The 13,253-nt window shown below is 38.8% G+C and overlaps 1 protein-coding gene and 1 pseudogene across 1 annotated transcript in view; one reads left to right on the top strand and one right to left on the bottom strand.

Moving 5' to 3' along the window:
- Positions 1-159: 159 nt before the first annotated feature.
- Positions 160-2,161, bottom strand: LOC114645270 (uncharacterized; annotated as a pseudogene).
- Positions 2,162-11,178: 9,017 nt separating this feature from the next.
- Positions 11,179-13,253, top strand: part of LOC114645906 (golgin subfamily B member 1-like) — a 94,334-nt gene continuing 92,259 nt past the window's right edge. The window contains exon 1 of the mRNA XM_051923128.1: positions 11,179-11,312. The gene's annotated coding sequence lies outside the window, so the exon portion shown is untranslated. The remainder of the gene's footprint in view (positions 11,313-13,253) is intronic.

Below are 13,253 nucleotides of genomic sequence, written 5' to 3'. Positions count from 1 at the left end.
CATGATACAGAGTGAGAGGGATCTGGCGGCAGAAACTGTAAGCTGTGGAGCTCAATGACTGGAAGGAAACACATGACATTCATGCAAGCTTGTGTTATGTCACTCTAAGTTAGATAAACCTCACTCAACTCTGATCTTAACCACATTGTAACCACTTTGACTATATAAGAAACATCACCTGGATGCACTAGGACACATCATCAGTGATGTATCCTGAGGTCATCGGGCGTTTCGAGTCTCGCAACATCATACACCCTTGCTCAGGTGACCCAGCCGGGGTTGATCAATCCCCAGCTTGTATCCCAGTAGCAATCCACGGATCAGCTCTCTTCATCGAAAGCCACCTTGAGGCTTTCTCTGCGGCTTCACTTGCGGATTTAATGGCCCTCTTCTTGGCCACTCCTGTTATGCCCAGCCGTGTGAGGACTCTGCAGAGTGAGCGTCCTCTGCAGCCAATTTCTATGGGCTCATAGAGTACCCTCCAGCCTCTGATCCTGCACTCCTCCACCAGTTCCTGGTACTTGGCGCGTTTTCTCTCGCTAGCTTCCTCGATACGCTCTTCCCAGGGCACTGTCAGTTCCAGCATGATCAGCTGTTTTGAGGCCTCTGATGTAATGATCATGTCTGGCTGGAGTGTTGTTGTTATAATTTGCTGTGGGAACTTTAGCTGGTTTCACAAGTCAGCCTGCAGCTGCCAGTCAGAGGCTGTGTGGAAGAGGCCTGTTATTACTGCCTTTGCCTGGGATTGCTGTCCCACTTTAATGAAGGTAACTGCCTTCTTTGGGCCGTGGAGGAGTTTGCTTGTCTTGATGGCATTAGCCAAGCTTCCAGCAACTGCCTTAAGCACCATGTCATGGCGCCACCAGTAGCGGCTGTCTGCCAGTGCCTTATGGCAGCTGCTAAGTAGATGTTCTAGAGAGACTCTTCCTGAACAAAGTGGGCAGGATGGTGTCTCACTCTTTCCCCAAATGTGGAGGTTTGCTGAGCTTGGCAGGGCATTGTAGACCGCCTGCACCAGGAACCAGACACGAAAGAAATCTCCCTGCATGATGTCCGACCAGGTGATCCTTCGCTGGAGAGTACTCTCCCACCTTGTCCACGCACCATATTGCCAGAGTCCTACTGCTCTGCTCGCTCTCTCTTCCTCCACCCCTGCTCGGACCTCTTCCTGGGGTAGATGGATTCTCTCCTTGCCCTGGGCCTTGCTGACCTGGGTCTTTGGGAAGTAGCCCAGACCTGCTCTACCTGTTGCCACGGTGCCCACCAGAGTCTTCTGTCTCAGGCGTGACTCTACCACCTCCACAGCCTTCTCCATCCTCCATTTCCTGCCTGTCCTCACCTCAATGCCAGCTGCTGACACCTTACTGTCCTTGGAGTCCCTGTACTGTTGGGCTTCTCTGGTGCGTGCTACCATGAATTCTTCCGTGAGGCCGCTAAATGGTAGCCACAGGGTGTTCCTTGATCCATACAGTGCTGCGCTGGTGAGGCTGCGTGAGAGTCCCAGCCACCTCCGAAGAAAGCTGCTGATCTTTTTTTCAAGGGACTCAACTGTTAAAAACGGGACTGCATATACCAGCAGAGGCCATAGGACCCAGGGCAGGATTGAGTGCTGATAGATCCAGGCTTTAAACCTACCAGGCAGGCCAGACCTATCAACCTTGGTGAGCCATGTCCCAAACTCCTGGGTGGATTTCTGAATAGCAGCTGTGTCTTTCAGACTTGAGTCAAAGACTTTCCCCAAACTCTTGACTGGCTGCTCTGTGATGGATGGGATGACTGTTCCTGCGATAGCAAATCGGTACTTATCAGTCACCTTCCCCTTCTTTAGTACCATGGACCTTGACTTGGAAGGCTGAAAACTTATCCTTGCCCATGTGATGAGTCTCTCAAGTCCTTGTAGGATCCACCTGCTCCCTGGGACTGATGTTGTCATGATAATTAGATCATTCATATAGGCTCTTATCAGGGGCTGTCGTACACCCGACTTAGTCAGGGGCCCTCTGCATTCTACTTCGGCTGCCTTGACCACCATATTCATGACAAGGGCAAAAAGAATAATGGAGATGGTGCACCCTGTTATTATTCCCTTGCCAAGTCAATGCCAGTCTGATATTTCTGACCCAGAAGTGACCCTTATCCTGAAATCCATCCATCCATCCATCCTCTTCCGCTTATCCGAGGTCGGGTCGCGGGGGCAGCAGCTTGAGCAGAGATACCCAGACTTCCCTCTCCCCGGTCACTTCTTCTAGCTCTTCCGGGAGAATCCCGAGGTGTTCCCAGGCCAGCCGGGAGACATAGTCCCTCCAGCGTGTCCTGGGTCTTCCCCGGGGCCTCCTCCCGGTTAGACGTGCCCGGAACACCTCACCAGGGAGGTGTCCAGGAGGCATCCTGATCAGATGCCCGAGCCACCTCATCTGACTCCTCTCGATGCAGAGGAGCAGCGGCTCTACTCTGAGCCCCTCCCGGATGACTGAGCTTCTCACCCTATCTTTAAGGGAGAGCCCAGACACCCTGCGGAGGAAACTCATTTCAGCCGCTTATCCTGAAATTTTTATAGTAATCCAGGATCAGATCCTTGATTTTCCTGGGAACATGGTGGCGATGTAGTGCAAGCTCAACCAGCTTGTATGGTATAGACCCATAGGCATTGGCCAGGTCCAACCACAACACAGCAAGGTCGCCTCTGTTCTCATGAGCCTCTCTGATCAGCTGAGTTACCACACCTGTGTGCTCCAGGCAGCCAGGGACTCCAGGAGACCCCCCTTCTGGACAGAGGGGTCGATGTAGTTATTCTTGAGGAGGAACTCTGTCAGTCTTTTGCATACGATGCTGAAAAATACCTTTCCTTCTACACTCAGCAGGGAGATCATTCGGAACTGGTCGATGTTCCTGGAATTCTCCTCTTTAGGGACCCAAACTCCCTCAGCACACTTCCACTGGTCAGTGACTTTCCCTCTTCGCTAGATCACCTTCAAGTTCTTCCATAGGTGCTGGCGAAGTGCAGGGCAGCGCTTATTATTATGACCTCTGCACTTTTAATCCTGTCAAAAATCACTGAAATTACGGAATTTTACCAACACTGTTCAAATTTCTTAAACATAACATTTTTGAAAGACATATCCTGTGAAGAGTTAAAATCTTTGTTGAAATGTCAAAGTCAAAGTGTTTTATTTGGAAAATGAGGGAGAGCAGTGCTACTGCTCCTCCAATAAATTACAGTGTCAGACAAATAGCATACACTAACCAAAATGAACAGATGATGCAGCCCTGAGGTTGTCTTTAGTGTAATGTGATGTAAATAGTGAATATAATCTGTTTTTTGCTTTTACAGTTAACTTATCTCAAGCAGCAGAAGAAGTCTTGCTGTCAGGAGTGGTTGTCAGTCGAGTACACAAAAAATACAACTTAAAGTGACCTTTCTCTAAGTCATTTGGAAGCAGTAAACTAATCTGTATGTTTCAGAGTGTTTCTCAGTTTTTAAGATAGACAGGTTCACAAATGCTCCTATGATTTTCAATGGGAGATTTTGAAATTTCAGAAGTTTGTATAGTGTGCTATATTTAACATATCTCAATGAAAATTAAACTTTCCTGACAAATATGAAATATAAGTGTGCCAAATTTAAGTAAAATTAATCCAGTGGAAGCAGAGTGGTTTCATGCAGGCCAATGGACGGAGAGGCAAACAAACAAACAGTAGGTGCTTTTCACATTATATGAGAATGCAACTAAAAATAAACAGATGTAACATGAACATGACTTGTACAAATATTTAGATAAATAATTGTTGGTAACAGTTCAGTCACAAAAGTAGATCAGTCTGTACAATAAATTTGCAAGTGTTTTTAGTGTTTGTTTATTTTTAAATATTAAAAAAACAGACCTATAATATCATATTATTCCTTTATTTATGTAACTCCACAACTAGTCAAAAGGTATATGATTCTTACAGTTTCATTGGGTAGATGAAGGACAGCATGTCTATTCAAGCTATTTTATGGGAAACAAACTGATGTTTCACAAAATGCATGACAGTGACATTTGCTTCACAACATAAGAATATTGACACCCTTAGACTCCTCCGCACTCATCCATTTCTTATCATTACATCGGTCAGCACTAGTAGTGGTGGTTTAGCTGCTAGTCCCATTGTATACAGTATACTGTATTGTTGACAACCATACATAATTGATATGAATCTCAAGGGTTCACAAGCACAAAGTCCCAGAAAACATCCAAAAATACCCACTACAGGGGGAAACCATCAAACCCGGCTACTAACAAGGGCAAACACAGAATTTTAATAAATAAAATAATTTATTCTTCACAAAAATGCTTGGTAATAACAAGAAGGTCCATGGAGCACAAAAGGCAAAAAGACATTGCCTGAAAAGGCAAAGGTAATCCATGGTGAAAAAGTTCCAATACAAAGTCCAAAGAGTGGTCAAGAACAGAGCAAAAGGATACAAATATAAAAAAATACAATAGCACAAAGCACAGAGAGAATGACAATAAACACTCACGTACTCTCAAGCACATTCGAATAAACCGCAAGGGACTTTGCGTTAACCCCCGCTTTTATAGGGCTGAGAGCAGTCCCTTGCAGTGATGAGCTGGTGGTCCTACCTTTTGGGGAACCACCCACAAGACACAAGGAATGTAATCGAGGCATACATACGTAGACAAAATCTTCTTATATAATACGCTACCGTGGCTGTCCGTTTGTCTGTCCAGGATTTTAAATCACCTGTTGCTCGCAAACTGTTTGACCTATTGACCTGAAATTTGGTACACATATACTACGTGACCTTTACTGTCCACTTTCAGGGTGATGATTTTTTTAATTTTAATTTTATTTTATTGTAGAATCAGTTCTCTGCAGCAGGCAGCAGGGTGGCTGTGCGGCGCATGTGCACAAGCGCCGTTCTCATCCCTACCACCTTTGCCGTCACTTCCCCTATCTCTTCATATCTTAAATCATTCTTGAGGCAGATTGAAGACTTAAATGCCAGCTTAAGTGAAAAATTAAGAAAAACATACTAAGTAATTGCAACACAAACACTGACTTAATCAGTTTTAACGTGAAAAGATGCCAACGGAAGAAGAGAAGAAGCGCTAGAGTGGAGAAAACGAGCTACTCACGAAGCAGCAAGCGCATCAACCTCTGAGCAAACAAATGCTAAACATAAAGAGAAAGAGAATGAAAACTGTAAGTCAAGTGTATTCACTGCACGTTATCGTGCAGTCTGTCATTACTGGTATAGAATAATGCAAGTAGCAAAACTGCAAATAAACAGAAGTACAATTAATATAAAGAATTGAATCAAAAATGAACAAAAGAGAAATAAAACAAGGATTTGAACTCCAGTCAGGGGAGGAAACCTGGATGAAATAGAACAGATAATATCATGATTTGTAGGATCATTTCTGGACTGTAACTGTTTTTCCTAAACAGACAGCAGCCATTCTTTACAGTTTTTTAATGATCAATTATATTACCAATGACTGATTTAATTCAAAGTATAAGCACCTACAAAAAAGGCTTAAATTAAAACTTGCATAAAAATGTATATTGTTTACAACAAAAGAATACTGACACCCTTAGACACCTCCTTCTCTGTTGTTTAGTAACATTTAGGACTTGATTGATGACACTGTCCAGCGGTGGGTTGGCACCCTGCCCGGGACTGGTTCCTGCTTTGTGCCCTGTGTTGGCTGGGATTGGCTCCAGCAGACCTCTGTGACCCTGTGTTCGGATTCGGTGGGTTGGAAAATGGATGGATGGATGGATTGATGACACTATTTGCAATTGCTCCTGACTCAATAAAAAGCTCTCTACAGCTGGCTTCTCATATGAAAAGCTCTCTGTTTATTAATTGGATGGTGATAATGTGCTCTTTGCATATTTTGTCATGGACACAATAAACAGGAATCATGGGTCAGTATTAAAAGATAACTGTTATACTTAGGTCTCACTAAATGTCTTGATTATATTGGACTAGTCAGTTAATCTCAGGGATCAAAATTAAATGTACAATCTTATGGTTTATGCGGCAGTTTTCTTAACATTACGATTTTGCTGTCACCATCACTGTAGGCTACAAGTCAAGTACAAGAGAGCCTTTGTAAGTATTCTGTAGCAATGCATGCAAACATACATAAATGTGTCTGGTGTGGACTTTTTTCAAAAACGTTTTATTAGTTTCTTTATTATTGGTTTAGGATTGGAGGCATTGTGCCTACAACTTTAGGACTGGAGGGCGAGTAACCCATTGCCCACGTAGACAGTGCTATGTAAACATTTAAAGGATTGTAATACAGTTTAGAAACACCATTTCATGACTTATGTGGCAAATTCCAGATGATGATTTAAAATCCCCTTAATTTATGACACTGCAGCTGGTGTTATAAATGTAAATCATTAGGAAATAAAGGGAATTAACTGCAATTAACAGAAAAATATACAGAAAAAGTATTACACTGGAGCAGCTCACTTTGATATTTATTTCCATCAAGGACCTAATGGCTGCCTCAATACTGCATTTAACTCTTGCTTTTTGGCTTTCAGTTTTTGCATTTGTGATTGGATTCCCTGGTGTATTAACTTCAGACTTTCATTATAGGGTACTGTTTTTAAACTTTAACTTAGATTTATTTATTATCATGTTAGCTGTTTAGGGATTTTTTTTTGGTTCTTTTCCCTTTTCTGCTGCCCAGGTTCCTCTTTGTATACCTATGAATTTTTGTAGGATGTTTTTGACTTTACTGGGACTGTGTGGCTGTATCTATCCAGAATCTTTAGTTTGCAGCTAGGCTGCTTTGGAGTAGTGACACTTATACTTTAGGATCAGACTTAAGCGGGCGTGCAGGTATGGCTTTTGTTTTTGAGGCTTTTGGATTTATTGGGATTTGTGAGCAGCCAGAATCATAACATAATTGCATTAATTTATGGCTGAGGATAACAAAATAAACAGGAGGAAATATGATAAATTACCACTTTCCTGAATTTCTGGTTAATACCACATTTATCACGACAGAAGAATATGCCCAAAACAGAATGCTGAGTGTAACTAAGAAATGCTTCACAGTTTTTTAGGGGTGCTTTAACATTACTTGCATTTTTTAAATTTGTCAAAGATATTTGGCTATAGCAAGGAGTGATGAGAATGGGCTGGAAATCCTATTATTATTAAAACACTCTACTTACTGAATGTGACATCAGATTGAACAACCCTGGTAGATTTACATGTATACCAAAAGAATGCTACTGGGTGAATTTCCATTTGTTTGAAGTAAGCTATAAGTAAACACGTCTCTATAATGCTTGTTATTAACTTTCTGTGTTTTTTTTGATGCTTGACTTTAATATGTAAGAAAAATATAGACTTATGAATTATATCTACCCTTAACAGAAAATATTCTTACCTTATATAAAGAAGCTCAATCACTCAATAGCATACGGTGACTGAAGGATAACCAAGCTGAATCCTTCATACTCTAACCTGAAAACACAAATCAGGAAACTGTAGTAAAAATGACTTGCAAAGCTGATCTAACCCACAGATCTTACATATAATGAACATATTTTAGATGTACAAAAAATAAATACACTAGTCTGACTGTTTTATGTCTATAATTTTCAGAAATATGTTTGGAGAATTAAAATTCACATGTCAGTTGTGCTCACAGATTCCTGCCTCCAACAATCAAATGGGATTGAAAACTGTGACCACTGTATTAAAAGTTATATTGTCAGCAAACATTGCCAATTAAGACCTCACAACAGTAAGACCCCAGAAATGCTGAAGCACCACAACTGCTGACCTGTTCAAACCTGGGAAATTTTGAATTGTGCCCCCTCCCATAACCTTCCACCCACCCCCCAAACTTCTGCACTTGCCAAAAACAGCCAGTGAACATAACCTAAATGCTGACAGTCACCTTAAATACTGTAACTTCTGTGTTCATCTCTGACATCTATTATTGGGGGCCTCCTGGAAGAGTCTGATTGCGGATTTGCTAACAGATTCTTTAATGCAAGCTAGGTGTTCTGTAAGTAGGTCAACCTTTCCACAGTGGAATTACCATCACTGAATCTGGTCCATTTGTGGAGCTAACAATCCCTGTTGGACACACATAGCTAATTCTACCAGAAGGAAAACATTCTTCCATGAACCTTGGAACAGGAAAATGCCCCTGCCACTTCAAGGTCACAATCCAAGACAGTGGGCTAATGCTGCTATGAAATGTATGTCTGTTTACTTTCTTTTTCATTTATTGTTTGTCTTATTATTGATAGATATTTGTATATCCCTTTACATGTTCAGGGAAGGGCGCTAGAGTGTGCCAAAATGAAAGTTGCTCTTAATTTATTAAAATTGGGAATGCATGGCTTTAAGTTTTTTAAAAAAATTTTAAAAAAAAACAATTTTTCAAAATATTGGACTCATTTCTCATTTCTCTTTTTAAGCAATAGGATGTGCCTTGATTACAATTATGACTATCACATTCAACTGCACTTTAGTATTTTTCAGGCCCATTGCCATCTCTTCACTTATCCAGTCAATGCCTTTAATGTATGGAATACATAATCACAGCAGATTAGACAAAGAGCATAATTTCATAACTCCATTGTTACTCATGTCAGTGCCACAGTTTTTGGTAGTTCAATGGACCATTTTAATATCTAATATGTGACTGCCCCAGAACAGGTGACCAACACACATCATTTTAATCAGGCATTCCTTCATGCCAAGAGTTGTGGACCTGAGAAGGTTTGTTTTTTTTCTTTCATACATATGCCAATCATTCATCAAATTTCTGAGCCCATGTTTTTTAAATGCTACATCACTGGAAACCCAAGACCATGCTGGCAGAATCAAGTGGGAAGCAGGATCAGACACTGTAAGCGAGGTAAGTTTGTCACATGATATATCTACTCACACCCACACCTATTATCTTCACTTTTATCAAGACAATTCATAGACACCAATTCATCTAATATGAGCATCTTTAAGATTCAGGAAGGAAGGAAGGAATCAAAGTAACTGTGGACAGAAGAACACTACTGCAAACTACACTGTGATCTGGCTGGAAAATGAACCCAGTCACTTGGAGCTGTGAGGCACTAGAACTAACCACAGTCATTCCACTTCTGTAGTTTAATGCATATTCAAAAAAACAGATCCTAAATTTTGTAAAAGACTTTACAGTGCACCTCAAATGCATTAAAATAACATAATCGACTCAATGTCGGCTTAAAATATTTCACATGAATATGCTAATCAATATTTACATCTCTTCACTGCAAAACATAATAAACAGCTACTTTATTATATTTTGAATATAAATAAGAGAACAAAACCTCTGGGACAAAATGTACAGCGAAATATGTAAAGGCTAATGCAATTTATGTTAGGTAGAATGCCCAATGGGGGCTGTGCAGTCCTTTGGCCTTAAAACCCCTGCACATTTTGTTTTTTCTCAAACTTAAGTGTTTTTTGTTTTTTTTCTCCTCCCAGCCATCTGACATTATCATCGGACTCAACTTTAGAGACTTAAAAAACAACTCTATATATAAGAACTCTACTTCTTTATTAATTGTATATCCATCTATTAAATATATGTACCTGTCTTATGTGTGTATTATTTTCATGTATTATTATTCCAATCTAATTTCAGTCTTCTTTCCTTGGTAACTATTTCTTTGACATTTTGCAAAGTGCTTTGAGCTACATCCTGTGCATGAAAATGTGCTATAGAAATAAAAGTTGTTGAATATAAGTGCATTTTAATTCATTCATATTTATTATTTTCCGTATTTCATTTATTAATTAATCCATATTCTTATTTATTTCTAATTTATTATTTTTCTCTTTAGTTGCATTGTTTTCTTTAACATCTTGTAAAGCACTTTGAGCTACATCTTCTATTGAAAGTAATGCTGTCTAACTTAAAATAACTCAGATATAAAAAAAGTGGAACAGAAACTGTTAACCATCTTTCTGTGCAATTATAGTTCTGCATACATATACATCCACGTATACAATAATACGGATGTACGTCCAATATATGAAAAACATTATTACAAAGTACATCAGACATAAAGAAGTGTAATGGGACCTTCAAGTTATTTTTCTTTATAAAACACACACACACACACACACACACACACACACACACACCCACACACATATATTATATATATATATATATATATATATATATATATATATATATATATATATATATATATATATAACTACTTAGCTTATAGTATGACACCAGCCCTGTCAGAAGCAAACATAATTCTGTATTTCACTACACGTGTGGTATAAGCAGTTTCTTGCTAACTCGTGCGCGTTTTCGCTCGAAGTGCTCATTTAATAGGTTTGCATAAAAAAACCTTGTACACCTTCACGATGCATTCCATAGTAGGGCTACTGAATATTAATACATTTTCGTCTCAGAAATACGAACGAATGAATTACACATACATTTAAATTCGTGTAACTACAGTAGTTTACAAGCGTTAATCATCAAATCTGACACGTTATAACATTTCAATCACACTTTCTTCCAACATACATTCTCATGTGAGAGACATGATAATAATTACTTCGTGCCACCTATGCTATACCCTTGTTTGCAAACCTTTTTTTTTTTTTTTTTTTTTACTTAACTCTATAGTGACCAGACCTATGTTAGTATCTGCAGCTTTTTCGTTACACACTGTTGGCCTTTTCTGCTTTCTTCTTTGACTGACTTCCTAACAGAACCGTTGGACCGCTAACTATTTCGGAACACAACGACATCTAGGAATTGGGCCATCAACAACATTTATACATCTACTTTTTCAATATTTGGTACTGTCTCAAATACAGTCCAATGTTTATTGCAGTCAAATTCTATTAAAATTTTCCAGTCCTCCACATTTACTTAAATTGAGAGTTAGAAAGAATCGGGTCAGTAAAATAAATTGTACTGTAATGTAAACGTCATGATGGCCTCTCTGCAGGTATTCTGGTTGGAAAAGAACAGTCATTATAGTACCAATATATTCATATGATTTTTTAAATGCTATTTCCTTAGCTGCCAATCAAAAAGTACGCCGTTTACGTGACGCTTCGTCCCGCCCATGCTATGACGTCAACGTCTCCTGGATCAGCTGTTTATTCAGCTGATCAAGATGGCTGCTGCGCGGTGCTGTGGGGAGAGGTGGAAGTTTTTTTAACATGGCCGCGATAGGTATTAAAATAAAAATACACCCCAACTGTCAGTTTTTACAATCACTTCATGAATCAGCGTGATCGGGTAAGGAATCACATTTTGCTTTACTTAAAGATAGGAAATTAGTATTCGAAGCAGTGAAACACAGTCAGTCCAAACATAAACAAGGCTACAAAAGCGGTGAACTTGCCAGTCTGCCTCTACCTGTAAGTTTCGATGGTTTGAAAGTGTTTCAGACTTTATAAACATGAAAAGCTTGTTGGGATAAAAAATGTTATTCTACATTTAAATCAATCGTGACGCTGTGTTCCACCTGTCAATTATGATTCATGGTGGGGGTTGCTGTTTCATGGAATTCTATTACATGGTGGAATTCGTTAAATTATTTACACACACGTATACATCGGCTAGGCTGCTTTTGCTTCATTTATCACGTCCACCAATACCGAATACTTAGTAACGCTGCTGCCTAATGCAAATTTGACGCGGAAACTGTGCAGTACTAACTGCACGCTCTAACAAAATGCCTATTGCAAATTAATATAGAAATGAATGCCTAATCCTGTAGAACACATGTATTGTTTCAGAAAAAAGTGACGGATTTCAAGAGTGGCAGAAATGGATATACAAAAATTTTTTAATAGTGCCAAGTAATGGTGAAAGTCAGGAATTGAATGTATTACCTACAACCAGAGAGTTGTACTTCTGTGTAAACTGAAAACGAATCATAAACCAAAACAATCCAGAAAATTTTCCGATTAAAGAAGTTTCATCTTGACGCACATCAAATCATTATGACATACTTTTATCCTTGGCACTAGTCATTTATGTGTGAGTTCTAATATGATGTAACACAACATTAATCTTAAGAGTCACTGCAGAATAATCTTAGCATTTTTATTACCTCTGTAGTACTAGGTAGGGTGTTGTACTGTTTTAGCCATTATGAATGTAGTGAGAAGTCAAGCAAAATGACACCTTTTATTGTCTAACTAAAAATATTACAATCTGCAAGCTTTCGAGGCAACTTGCATATTGTAATCTTTTTAGTTAGACAATAAAAGGTGTCAGTTTGCTTGACTTCTCACTATTACCTCTGTAATAATTTAAGAAAGGCCCTCTTCTTGCCTAAATGACGTAAAGCTGGCAATTTGCATTTTAGTATTAACCATATGCACCACTTTGAATATTTGATTTGTTATTTACTTGGTAAAATGCTTTGTTAGCATGATAGTTTTGAATGATTTGTATAAAATGATTCAAATTGACTGAACTGTATATACATATATCACTTATAAGAGCGAAGTATGTTACCTCTCTTCGTATAGAAGTTTTTTTTTTACACTTGCAGCACAGGCAGGTTATGTGATGTGACTTGCCTAAAGTTGCTCAGGGGAGAACTGAACTAATAACCTTTTGGTTAAAATCTGGTACCTTTGCATCATACTTCCTCTTAAAATATGGTGCCTTTTATTAAGGCTTAAATTTCATACAAACCGAAACAAATTAGTAATGCATTGCATGTACAGCGATGGCATAATAAAACTGAAATGAAAGAATTGTTTAATGTGCATCAGTTACGGATTAACTTGATTTCATCGTTTATCTCTATGCTGTGTATTTATTGGGGTAAGCAACAGAACTGCGGTATACTCTGTTCATTGTTTGTCCATTAAAAGATTTCATATATCTACTGTATGTATAGGATAGTATATGGACATATACTGTATATACTCAGTATTATATATATATACGTATTATTATACCAATAAATATATTTTTTCTTTTTCAACTGTATTTAAGTTTTAGGTCTGCACTTTATGCTCATTCCAAAGCAGAAAGTAATTGTCATTGACAAGTTTAGGTGTAGCACTTTAACATTTAATGTAGTGTTCATTTTGATTACAGTTGACACCTCAATAACAAAAATGTCCAGATTTTTAATAATTACATTACATTTTAGTGACACTAAGAATTAGAATTCAGAAACATATTATAGGGGCTTCAGCTTTAATTTAAAGTTAT

Source organism: Erpetoichthys calabaricus, chromosome 2 (assembly GCF_900747795.2).
Source record: "Erpetoichthys calabaricus chromosome 2, fErpCal1.3, whole genome shotgun sequence".
Classification (NCBI taxonomy): Eukaryota; Metazoa; Chordata; class Cladistia; order Polypteriformes; family Polypteridae; genus Erpetoichthys; species Erpetoichthys calabaricus.
This window is presented reverse-complemented; position numbering and strand designations above follow the sequence as displayed.